The following is a 12,500-nucleotide window of genomic DNA, read 5'->3' on the forward strand; positions in this document are numbered from 1 at the left end:
TACACAATTCAACTCTTTCGACAAGTTCCTATATCCTGCCGACCAGACACCAAACTTAATAGGGTTTTATAGACACTAGCGCCCTCTGCCGGCCAGTCACCGAACTTAACACTGTTTTATAGACACTAGCGCCCTCTGCCGGAGAGACGACAAACTGAACACGGTTTTATAGATACTAGCGCCCTCTGCCGGAGAGACGACAAACTAAACACCTTTTTATAGACACTAGCGCCCTCTGCCGGAGAGACGACAAACTGAACACGGTTTTATAGATACTAGCGCCCTCTGCCGGCCAGTTACCGAACTTAACACGGTTTAATAGACACTAGCGCCCTCTGCCGGCCAGAAGACAAACCAAACACAGTTTTATAGACACTAGCGCCCTCTGCCGGAGAGACGACAAACTAAACACCTTTTTATAGACACTAGCGCCCTCTGCCGGCCAGTCACCGAACTTAACACGGTTTAATAGACACTAGCGCCCTCTGCCGGCCAGAAGACAAACTAAACACAGTTTTATAGACACTAGCGCCCTCTGCCGGAGAGACGACAAACTGAACACGGTTTTATAGATACTAGCGCCCTCTGCCGGCCAGTCACCAAACTTAGGTAATTTCGTAATACTTTGTTTTTCATAATTATTACTATTTTCATAAAACTTTTATATAATACACCTCGTACGTTCATACATCGAGCGGCCATCTAATTTCATAATACTTTTTTTCCTTATTGTTAATATTTTCATAACACTTTTATGTCATACACCTCGGACGGCTTTTAAATACAAAACATCTCCACTCAATTTTCACAAATCATCTTTCTCGACAAATTGCTATATCGAGCGGAATTTAATTTCATAATACTTGTTTTTCATTATTATTTCTATTTTCATACAACTTTTATATAATACACCTCGTACGTTCATACATCGAGCGGCGATCTAATTTCATAATACTTTTTTTCCTTATTGTTAATATTTTCATAACACTTTTATGTGATAGATACACCTCGGACGGCTTTTAAATACAAAACATCTCCACTCAATTTTCACAAATCATCTTTTTCGACAAATTGCTATATCGAGCGGAATTTAATTTCATAATACTTGTTTTTCATTATTATTTCTATTTTCATACAACTTTTATATAATACACCTCGTACGTTCATACATCGAGCGGCGATCTAAATTCATAATACTTTTTTTCCTTATTGTTAATATTTGCATAACACTTTTATGTCATACACCTCGGACGGCTTTTAAATACAAAACATCTCCACTCAATTTTCACAAATCATCTTTCTCGACAAATTGCTATATCGAGCGGAATTTAATTTCATAATACTTGTTTTTTATTATTATTTCTATTTTCATACAACTTTTATATAATACACCTCGTACGTTCATACATCGAGCGGCGATCTAATTTCATAATACTTTTTTTCCTTATGGTTAATATTTTCATAACACTTTTATGTCATACACCTCGGACGACTTCTACATACAAAACATCTCCATTCAACTTCACAAATCATCTTTCTCGACAAGTTCCTATATCGAGCGGAATTTAATTTCATAATACTTGTTTTTTATTATTATTTCTATTTTCATACAACTTTTATATAATACACCTCGTACGTTCATACATCGAGCGGCCATCTAATTTCATAATACTTTTTTTCCTTATTGTTAATATTTTCATAACACTTTTATGTGATAGATACACCTCGGACGGCTTTTAAATACAAAACATCTCCACTCAATTTTCACAAATCATCTTTTTCGACAAATTGCTATATCGAGCGGAATTTAATTTCATAATACTTGTTTTTCATTATTATTTCTATTTTCATACAACTTTTATATAATACACCTCGTACGTTCATACATCGAGCGACGATCTAATTTCATAATACTTTTTTTCTTTATCGTTAATATTTTCATAACACTTTTATGTCATACACCTCGGACGACTTCTACATACAAAACATCTCCATTCAACTTCACAAATCATCTTTCTCGACAAGTTCCTATATCGAGCGGAATTTAATTTCATAATACTTGTTTTTCATTATTATTTCTATTTTCATACAACTTTTATATAATACACCTCGTACGTTCATACATCGAGCGGCGATCTAATTTCATAATACTTTTTTTCTTTATCGTTAATATTTTCATAACACTTTTATGTCATACACCTCGGACGACTTCTACATACAAAACATCTCCATTCAACTTCACAAATCATTTTTCTCGACAAGTTCTTATATCGAGCGGAATTAAATTTCATAATACTTGTTTTTCATTATTATTTCTATTTTCATACAACTTTTATATAATACACCTCGTACGTTCATACATCGAGCGGCCATCTAATTTCATAATACTTTTTTCCTTTATTGTTAATATTTTCATAACACTTTTATATAATATACCTCGAACGGCTTCTACATAAAAAAAATTTCCATTCAATTTACACAATTCAACTCTTTCGACAAGTTCCTATATCCTGCCGACCAGACACCAAACTTAATAGGGTTTTATAGACACTAGCGCCCTCTGCCGGCCAGTCACCGAACTTAACACTGTTTTATAGACACTAGCGCCCTCTGCCGGAGAGACGACAAACTGAACACGGTTTTATAGATACTAGCGCCCTCTGCCGGAGAGACGACAAACTAAACACCTTTTTATAGACACTAGCGCCCTCTGCCGGAGAGACGACAAACTGAACACGGTTTTATAGATACTAGCGCCCTCTGCCGGCCAGTTACCGAACTTAACACGGTTTAATAGACACTAGCGCCCTCTGCCGGCCAGAAGACAAACCAAACACAGTTTTATAGACACTAGCGCCCTCTGCCGGAGAGACGACAAACTAAACACCTTTTTATAGACACTAGCGCCCTCTGCCGGCCAGTCACCGAACTTAACACGGTTTAATAGACACTAGCGCCCTCTGCCGGCCAGAAGACAAACTAAACACAGTTTTATAGACACTAGCGCCCTCTGCCGGAGAGACGACAAACTGAACACGGTTTTATAGATACTAGCGCCCTCTGCCGGCCAGTCACCAAACTTAGGTAATTTCGTAATACTTTGTTTTTCATAATTATTACTATTTTCATAAAACTTTTATATAATACACCTCGTACGTTCATACATCGAGCGGCCATCTAATTTCATAATACTTTTTTTCCTTATTGTTAATATTTTCATAACACTTTTATGTCATACACCTCGGACGGCTTTTAAATACAAAACATCTCCACTCAATTTTCACAAATCATCTTTCTCGACAAATTGCTATATCGAGCGGAATTTAATTTCATAATACTTGTTTTTCATTATTATTTCTATTTTCATACAACTTTTATATAATACACCTCGTACGTTCATACATCGAGCGGCGATCTAATTTCATAATACTTTTTTTCCTTATTGTTAATATTTTCATAACACTTTTATGTGATAGATACACCTCGGACGGCTTTTAAATACAAAACATCTCCACTCAATTTTCACAAATCATCTTTTTCGACAAATTGCTATATCGAGCGGAATTTAATTTCATAATACTTGTTTTTCATTATTATTTCTATTTTCATACAACTTTTATATAATACACCTCGTACGTTCATACATCGAGCGGCGATCTAAATTCATAATACTTTTTTTCCTTATTGTTAATATTTGCATAACACTTTTATGTCATACACCTCGGACGGCTTTTAAATACAAAACATCTCCACTCAATTTTCACAAATCATCTTTCTCGACAAATTGCTATATCGAGCGGAATTTAATTTCATAATACTTGTTTTTTATTATTATTTCTATTTTCATACAACTTTTATATAATACACCTCGTACGTTCATACATCGAGCGGCGATCTAATTTCATAATACTTTTTTTCCTTATGGTTAATATTTTCATAACACTTTTATGTCATACACCTCGGACGACTTCTACATACAAAACATCTCCATTCAACTTCACAAATCATCTTTCTCGACAAGTTCCTATATCGAGCGGAATTTAATTTCATAATACTTGTTTTTTATTATTATTTCTATTTTCATACAACTTTTATATAATACACCTCGTACGTTCATACATCGAGCGGCCATCTAATTTCATAATACTTTTTTTCCTTATTGTTAATATTTTCATAACACTTTTATGTGATAGATACACCTCGGACGGCTTTTAAATACAAAACATCTCCACTCAATTTTCACAAATCATCTTTTTCGACAAATTGCTATATCGAGCGGAATTTAATTTCATAATACTTGTTTTTCATTATTATTTCTATTTTCATACAACTTTTATATAATACACCTCGTACGTTCATACATCGAGCGGCGATCTAAATTCATAATACTTTTTTTCCTTATTGTTAATATTTGCATAACACTTTTATGTCATACACCTCGGACGGCTTTTAAATACAAAACATCTCCACTCAATTTTCACAAATCATCTTTCTCGACAAATTGCTATATCGAGCGGAATTTAATTTCATAATACTTGTTTTTTATTATTATTTCTATTTTCATACAACTTTTATATAATACACCTCGTACGTTCATACATCGAGCGGCGATCTAATTTCATAATACTTTTTTTCCTTATGGTTAATATTTTCATAACACTTTTATGTCATACACCTCGGACGACTTCTACATACAAAATATCTCCATTCAACTTCACAAATCATCTTTCTCGACAAGTTCCTATATCGAGCGGAATTTAATTTCATAATACTTGTTTTTTATTATTATTTCTATTTTCATACAACTTTTATATAATACACCTCGTACGTTCATACATCGAGCGGCCATCTAATTTCATAATACTTTTTTTCCTTATTGTTAATATTTTCATAACACTTTTATGTGATAGATACACCTCGGACGGCTTTTAAATACAAAACATCTCCACTCAATTTTCACAAATCATCTTTTTCGACAAATTGCTATATCGAGCGGAATTTAATTTCATAATACTTGTTTTTCATTATTATTTCTATTTTCATACAACTTTTATATAATACACCTCGTACGTTCATACATCGAGCGGCGATCTAAATTCATAATACTTTTTTTCCTTATTGTTAATATTTGCATAACACTTTTATGTCATACACCTCGGACGGCTTTTAAATACAAAACATCTCCACTCAATTTTCACAAATCATCTTTCTCGACAAATTGCTATATCGAGCGGAATTTAATTTCATAATACTTGTTTTTTATTATTATTTCTATTTTCATACAACTTTTATATAATACACCTCGTACGTTCATACATCGAGCGGCGATCTAATTTCATAATACTTTTTTTCCTTATGGTTAATATTTTCATAACACTTTTATGTCATACACCTCGGACGACTTCTACATACAAAACATCTCCATTCAACTTCACAAATCATCTTTCTCGACAAGTTCCTATATCGAGCGGAATTTAATTTCATAATACTTGTTTTTTATTATTATTTCTATTTTCATACAACTTTTATATAATACACCTCGTACGTTCATACATCGAGCGGCCATCTAATTTCATAATACTTTTTTTCCTTATTGTTAATATTTTCATAACACTTTTATGTGATAGATACACCTCGGACGGCTTTTAAATACAAAACATCTCCACTCAATTTTCACAAATCATCTTTTTCGACAAATTGCTATATCGAGCGGAATTTAATTTCATAATACTTGTTTTTCATTATTATTTCTATTTTCATACAACTTTTATATAATACACCTCGTACGTTCATACATCGAGCGGCGATCTAAATTCATAATACTTTTTTTCCTTATTGTTAATATTTGCATAACACTTTTATGTCATACACCTCGGACGGCTTTTAAATACAAAACATCTCCACTCAATTTTCACAAATCATCTTTCTCGACAAATTGCTATATCGAGCGGAATTTAATTTCATAATACTTGTTTTTTATTATTATTTCTATTTTCATACAACTTTTATATAATACACCTCGTACGTTCATACATCGAGCGGCGATCTAATTTCATAATACTTTTTTTCCTTATGGTTAATATTTTCATAACACTTTTATGTCATACACCTCGGACGACTTCTACATACAAAATATCTCCATTCAACTTCACAAATCATCTTTCTCGACAAGTTCCTATATCGAGCGGAATTTAATTTCATAATACTTGTTTTTTATTATTATTTCTATTTTCATACAACTTTTATATAATACACCTCGTACGTTCATACATCGAGCGGCCATCTAATTTCATAATACTTTTTTTCCTTATTGTTAATATTTTCATAACACTTTTATGTGATAGATACACCTCGGACGGCTTTTAAATACAAAACATCTCCACTCAATTTTCACAAATCATCTTTTTCGACAAATTGCTATATCGAGCGGAATTTAATTTCATAATACTTGTTTTTCATTATTATTTCTATTTTCATACAACTTTTATATAATACACCTCGTACGTTCATACATCGAGCGGCGATCTAAATTCATAATACTTTTTTTCCTTATTGTTAATATTTGCATAACACTTTTATGTCATACACCTCGGACGGCTTTTAAATACAAAACATCTCCACTCAATTTTCACAAATCATCTTTCTCGACAAATTGCTATATCGAGCGGAATTTAATTTCATAATACTTGTTTTTTATTATTATTTCTATTTTCATACAACTTTTATATAATACACCTCGTACGTTCATACATCGAGCGGCGATCTAATTTCATAATACTTTTTTTCCTTATGGTTAATATTTTCATAACACTTTTATGTCATACACCTCGGACGACTTCTACATACAAAATATCTCCATTCAACTTCACAAATCATCTTTCTCGACAAGTTCCTATATCGAGCGGAATTTAATTTCATAATACTTGTTTTTCATTATTATTTCTATTTTCATACAACTTTTATATAATACACCTCGTACGTTCATACATCGAGCGGCGATCTAATTTCATAATACTTTTTTTCCTTATTGTTAATATTTTCATAACACTTTTATGTGATAGATACACCTCGGACGGCTTCTAAATACGAAAAAATGTAATTTCATAATACTTCTTTTTAATATTCACAATACATCTTTTATATATTTTCACTATACATCTTTATTAATGTTAATGTAGAAGGCGTACCGTTGTACAGCGCACATATATGTGTGGTGTATCGAAGTTGACGTCTCGTTAAATTTTAATAAACTCGTTATAATTTACGTAAAGACGTTGTTTCGGTCATTCCACATCGGTGGATTATATAGTTTTCTGAAAGGGTCCCCGTTCTCCTCCAATATATTAACGTATATTGCTAGCGGTTCCCTTTTTAGATATTATATCAATTTATCCACAAATTAAATATCTATTGCGAGATCGCGAATTTAGCTAGCGTTCTATCGTGAGCGATTCATAATGCGATCGTCTATGAAAAATATATATTATATTACACTTTTATATATATAATACACAATATTTGCGATAACTCTCATTATTCCGTGCGAGAATAAAAATTTCGTTCATTATTACCTAATGTATAAACCATGTCGCTTACAATCTAGCGAAGGGTAGAGATAATGTCGAAATTGTAGCCCGGTCGACGTAATCATCTAATTTTTCTCATTTCGATTAAATTTAGATAGATTTATAGTCGATTCGGTGAAATTTTATAAAATAAGAAAAAATATAAATAAAGCGTGGCGCTGAAAATTATATATTTTCAATAATAAGCGCAGCAAACACGCAAAAGAAAAAGTAAATAATAATGTGTTTATACACGAATATAGATGATTATTATATTATGTATAAATATAAAGTATATATGTAATATAAAAAACATCATCATAATTTATCCTCTTTTGGATATTGTTATTAAAACTTTTTCGATAATAGTTTTTTATTATAAAATATATATATATATATATAATAATAATAATAATAATATATATTATATATATTATAAAACACAGTTCCCTGGTTGATCCTGCCAGTAGTCATATGCTTGTCTCAAAGATTAAGCCATGCATGTCTCAGTACAAGCCAAATTAAGGTGAAACCGCGAAAGGCTCATTAAATCAGTTATGGTTCCTTAGATCGTACCCACATTTACTTGGATAACTGTGGTAATTCTAGAGCTAATACATGCAAACAGAGTTCCGACCGGAGACGGAAGGAGCGCTTTTATTAGATCAAAACCAATCGGTGGCGGGCTTGCTCGTCATCGTACAATTTGGTGACTCTGAATAACTTTTCGCTGATCGCACGGTCTCGCACCGGCGACGCATCTTTCAAATGTCTGCCTTATCAACTGTCGATGGTAGGTTCTGCGCCTACCATGGTTGTAACGGGTAACGGGGAATCAGGGTTCGATTCCGGAGAGGGAGCCTGAGAAACGGCTACCACATCCAAGGAAGGCAGCAGGCGCGCAAATTACCCACTCCCGGCACGGGGAGGTAGTGACGAAAAATAACGATACGGGACTCATCCGAGGCCCCGTAATCGGAATGAGTACACTCTAAACCCTTTAACGAGGATCAATTGGAGGGCAAGTCTGGTGCCAGCAGCCGCGGTAATTCCAGCTCCAATAGCGTATATTAAAGTTGTTGCGGTTAAAAAGCTCGTAGTCGAATCTGTGTCCCACGCCGCTGGTTCATCGTACGCGGTGTTAACTGGCGTGTCGTGGGACGTCCTGCCGGTGGGCTTAGCTCGCAAGGGCGGCCCAACTCAATCCCGCCGCGGTGCTCTTGACTGAGTGTCGAGGTGGGCCGGCACGTTTACTTTGAACAAATTAGAGTGCTTAAAGCAGGCCAAAATTTTGCCTGAATACTGTGTGCATGGAATAATGGAATAGGACCTCGGTTCTATTTTGTTGGTTTTCGGAACCCCGAGGTAATGATTAATAGGAACGGATGGGGGCATTCGTATTGCGACGTTAGAGGTGAAATTCTTGGATCGTCGCAAGACGGACAGAAGCGAAAGCATTTGCCAAAAACGCTTTCATTGATCAAGAACGAAAGTTAGAGGTTCGAAGGCGATCAGATACCGCCCTAGTTCTAACCATAAACGATGCCAGCTAGCGATCCGCCGACGTTCCTCCGATGACTCGGCGGGCAGCTTCCGGGAAACCAAAGCTTTTGGGTTCCGGGGGAAGTATGGTTGCAAAGCTGAAACTTAAAGGAATTGACGGAAGGGCACCACCAGGAGTGGAGCCTGCGGCTTAATTTGACTCAACACGGGAAACCTCACCAGGCCCGGACACCGGAAGGATTGACAGATTGAGAGCTCTTTCTTGATTCGGTGGGTGGTGGTGCATGGCCGTTCTTAGTTGGTGGAGCGATTTGTCTGGTTAATTCCGATAACGAACGAGACTCTAGCCTGCTAACTAGGCGTATTTCGACATCCCAAAGGCCCGTCGGTATTGAGTTTCGGCTCTTGCCGTTCGCGGTTTTTACTGTCGGCGTACAAATAATTCTTCTTAGAGGGACAGGCGGCTTCTAGCCGCACGAGATTGAGCAATAACAGGTCTGTGATGCCCTTAGATGTTCTGGGCCGCACGCGCGCTACACTGAAGGAATCAGCGTGTCCTCCCTGGCCGAGCGGCCCGGGTAACCCGCTGAACCTCCTTCGTGCTAGGGATTGGGGCTTGCAATTGTTCCCCATGAACGAGGAATTCCCAGTAAGCGCGAGTCATAAGCTCGCGTTGATTACGTCCCTGCCCTTTGTACACACCGCCCGTCGCTACTACCGATTGAATGATTTAGTGAGGTCTTCGGACTGAGCGCGGTGGCGTTTCGGCGTCGCCGATGCTTCGGAAAGATGACCAAACTTGATCATTTAGAGGAAGTAAAAGTCGTAACAAGGTTTCCGTAGGTGAACCTGCGGAAGGATCATTACAGAGTATTTGTTCGTTTTTAAACAAAAAAAAAAAAAACGAAATCAAGTCTGTATTAATTGTAAAAGAGAATTTTCTTCTACAAAATTATCGAACTCTTCAAAAGAAATTTATATATGTTATAAATTATATATATATATATATATATATATATTATAGATGTATATATATTGAAATCTTTTTTTAATTTTTACAAAATTCGAACAAGTTTCGAATAAAATTAAAAAAAAAAAGATAAATATAATTCATACGTCTATAAAAATATATTTACATATATAAATTTTTCCAATAAAAATATAACGAAAAATTTTTATCATAGTTTATAGAAGGCGTCGACGACGATGACGACACAACAATAACAACATATGTATTATTATATATTATAACGATTGACGGAACGATCATTAACAAAATTTCTTGTTAACTAAAAACGTTCTGATAAAGAATCGTTATTATAATAAACGAAAAATATATAGTTTATTGAAACGTCGTCTGTTGTCGTGTGTGTGTCTATATTTTTATGGATAAATTTTATTTCGTTTATTATATTATTACCTAAGTTTTTTATCGTTTGAAGGTAATACAAGAAAATATCGACAAGATTATATGTGATGATTATGTTATTGAGACATTTTCATCCGGGTACCTAAACGAAATTTAAGCACATGTCGATTCTATCGATATGTATAAAAATTCGTTTTAGAAATAATATTTTATGTATTATTTCGAAGGTGTTCGAAGATTTACGCCCGACCGTCGAAATTTGTATAAAACTTTCAAGATAAAAAAAAAACTGTAATAATATAAAGAGGAGGAATATATCGTGCGAGATATCTGTCTATGCGCGCCTCGTTTGTAATAAAACATGTGCAGCGGTTAAAATTTATCAGATATATCAAAGTACGATATTATAATTTCTCTAAAAGTTTCGAATAATTACCATTTATTATAATATATATATATATATATATATATATATATATATATAAAAAATGTCGTTATATAAATTTTCTATACGCGTATAAGATATTATAATAATATTATTAATTTAATAATAATCAAATATTAAAAATACGACGAATAGAATATGAGAAAACGACATAATAATAAAATGATTACCCTGAACGGTGAATCACTTGGCTCGTGGGTCGATGAAGAACGCAGCTAATTGCGCGTCAACTTGTGAACTGCAGGACACATGAACATCGACATTTCGAACGCACATTGCGGTCCTCGGATACTCGTTCCCGGACCACTCCTGACTGAGGGTCGTATCAATTTAAAAGACTGCTTAGAATTTAAAATTTTTCTATTTATTAAAGAAAAATAATGCCTAAGCGTGTTGGATGTGAAACAATAACGCACACTAATTAAGAAAAAACACATGCACATACAAACTTGTGCGTATTTTTTTTTGTATTTGTGCGGCATCCTAAAGTGCGAAAAGCAGCGTAAATTTTTATAGAAAAAGTTACGCAATTTTTGAACACAACCCGCTATACCATAAATTAATCGTGTATTTATATGAAATACATAAAATTTGTTTGGTAGAGAGTTATATTTATATATAATATATATATATTATACATATATACGACGTATATATAGTCGATAAATAAGTGTGTGTGTATATATAATATATTTATGATAAAATGATAACGCGGTCGTCGTGTCCGAGAGAAATAATAAAGTTTCGAAGACTGGACGTCTGACCAGTGTTTTATTTATATCATTTATACACACGGTATATCGACAAAATATATGAATTATATATATTAAAAATATTATATATGTATAAAGGCTGGTGGTGTGTTGCTGATGCTGATGCTGATGCTGATGCTGATGCTGATGCTGCTGCTGCCGACTCTTTAAATAAAAACAAATAATGTTATATTTCATATGAGAGATGATATTATTATTAAACACACGTTTTTTTTTATGATAGTTTGGCGAATTGTATTTAAATATTATAAGAGATATATTATAAATATATCGACCTCAGAGCAGGTGAGATTACCCGCTGAATTTAAGCATATTACTAAGCGGAGGAAAAGAAACTAACTAGGATTCCCTCAGTAGCTGCGAGCGAACAGGGAAAAGCCCAGCACCGAATCCCGTGGTCGATATCGGCCACCGGGAAATGTGGTGTTAGGGAGGATCCGTTTATCACGAGATCGTGCGGCGCGTCCAAGTCCTTCTTGAACGGGGCCACAGCCCATAGAGGGTGCCAGGCCCGTAGCGACCGTTGCCGATTGCGTGAGGATCTCTCCTGAGAGTCGGGTTGCTTGAGAGTGCAGCCCTAAGTGGGTGGTAAACTCCATCTAAGGCTAAATATGACCACGAGACCGATAGCGAACAAGTACCGTGAGGGAAAGTTGAAAAGCACTTTGAAGAGAGAGTTCAAGAGTACGTGAAACCGTTCAGGGGTAAACCTGAGAAACCCGAAAGGTCGAAAGAGGAAATTCATTCGCGTTTCGATAATTGAAGTTGAACGTTTGTATGACGGATATTGTTTGTGTTTCGGCATATTACAATAAATCGCGTTTTACGTTTTTCTAATCGATATC

The 12,500-nt window shown here is 34.7% G+C and overlaps 3 non-coding genes across 3 annotated transcripts in view; all 3 read left to right on the plus strand.

The window, feature by feature from the left end:
* The first annotated feature begins 8,012 nt into the window (after positions 1 to 8,012).
* LOC130903212 (small subunit ribosomal RNA) lies at positions 8,013 to 9,934 on the plus strand. Its single transcript, XR_009060617.1, has one exon. It is a non-coding gene; the product is annotated as a small subunit ribosomal RNA (ribosomal RNA).
* A 1,115-nt stretch (positions 9,935 to 11,049) lies between these two features.
* Positions 11,050 to 11,205, plus strand: LOC130903217 (5.8S ribosomal RNA). Its single transcript, XR_009060622.1, has one exon. It is a non-coding gene; the product is annotated as a 5.8S ribosomal RNA (ribosomal RNA).
* Positions 11,206 to 11,926: 721 nt separating this feature from the next.
* The window catches only part of LOC130903223 (large subunit ribosomal RNA), a 3,970-nt gene continuing 3,396 nt past the window's right edge, over positions 11,927 to 12,500 (plus strand). The window contains exon 1 of the ribosomal RNA XR_009060627.1: positions 11,927 to 12,500. This exon is cut by the window's right edge and continues 3,396 nt beyond it. This is a non-coding gene — a ribosomal RNA (large subunit ribosomal RNA).

This window comes from Diorhabda carinulata, unplaced genomic scaffold (genome assembly GCF_026250575.1).
Source record: "Diorhabda carinulata isolate Delta unplaced genomic scaffold, icDioCari1.1 Dcau_16, whole genome shotgun sequence".
Classification (NCBI taxonomy): domain Eukaryota; kingdom Metazoa; phylum Arthropoda; class Insecta; order Coleoptera; family Chrysomelidae; genus Diorhabda; species Diorhabda carinulata.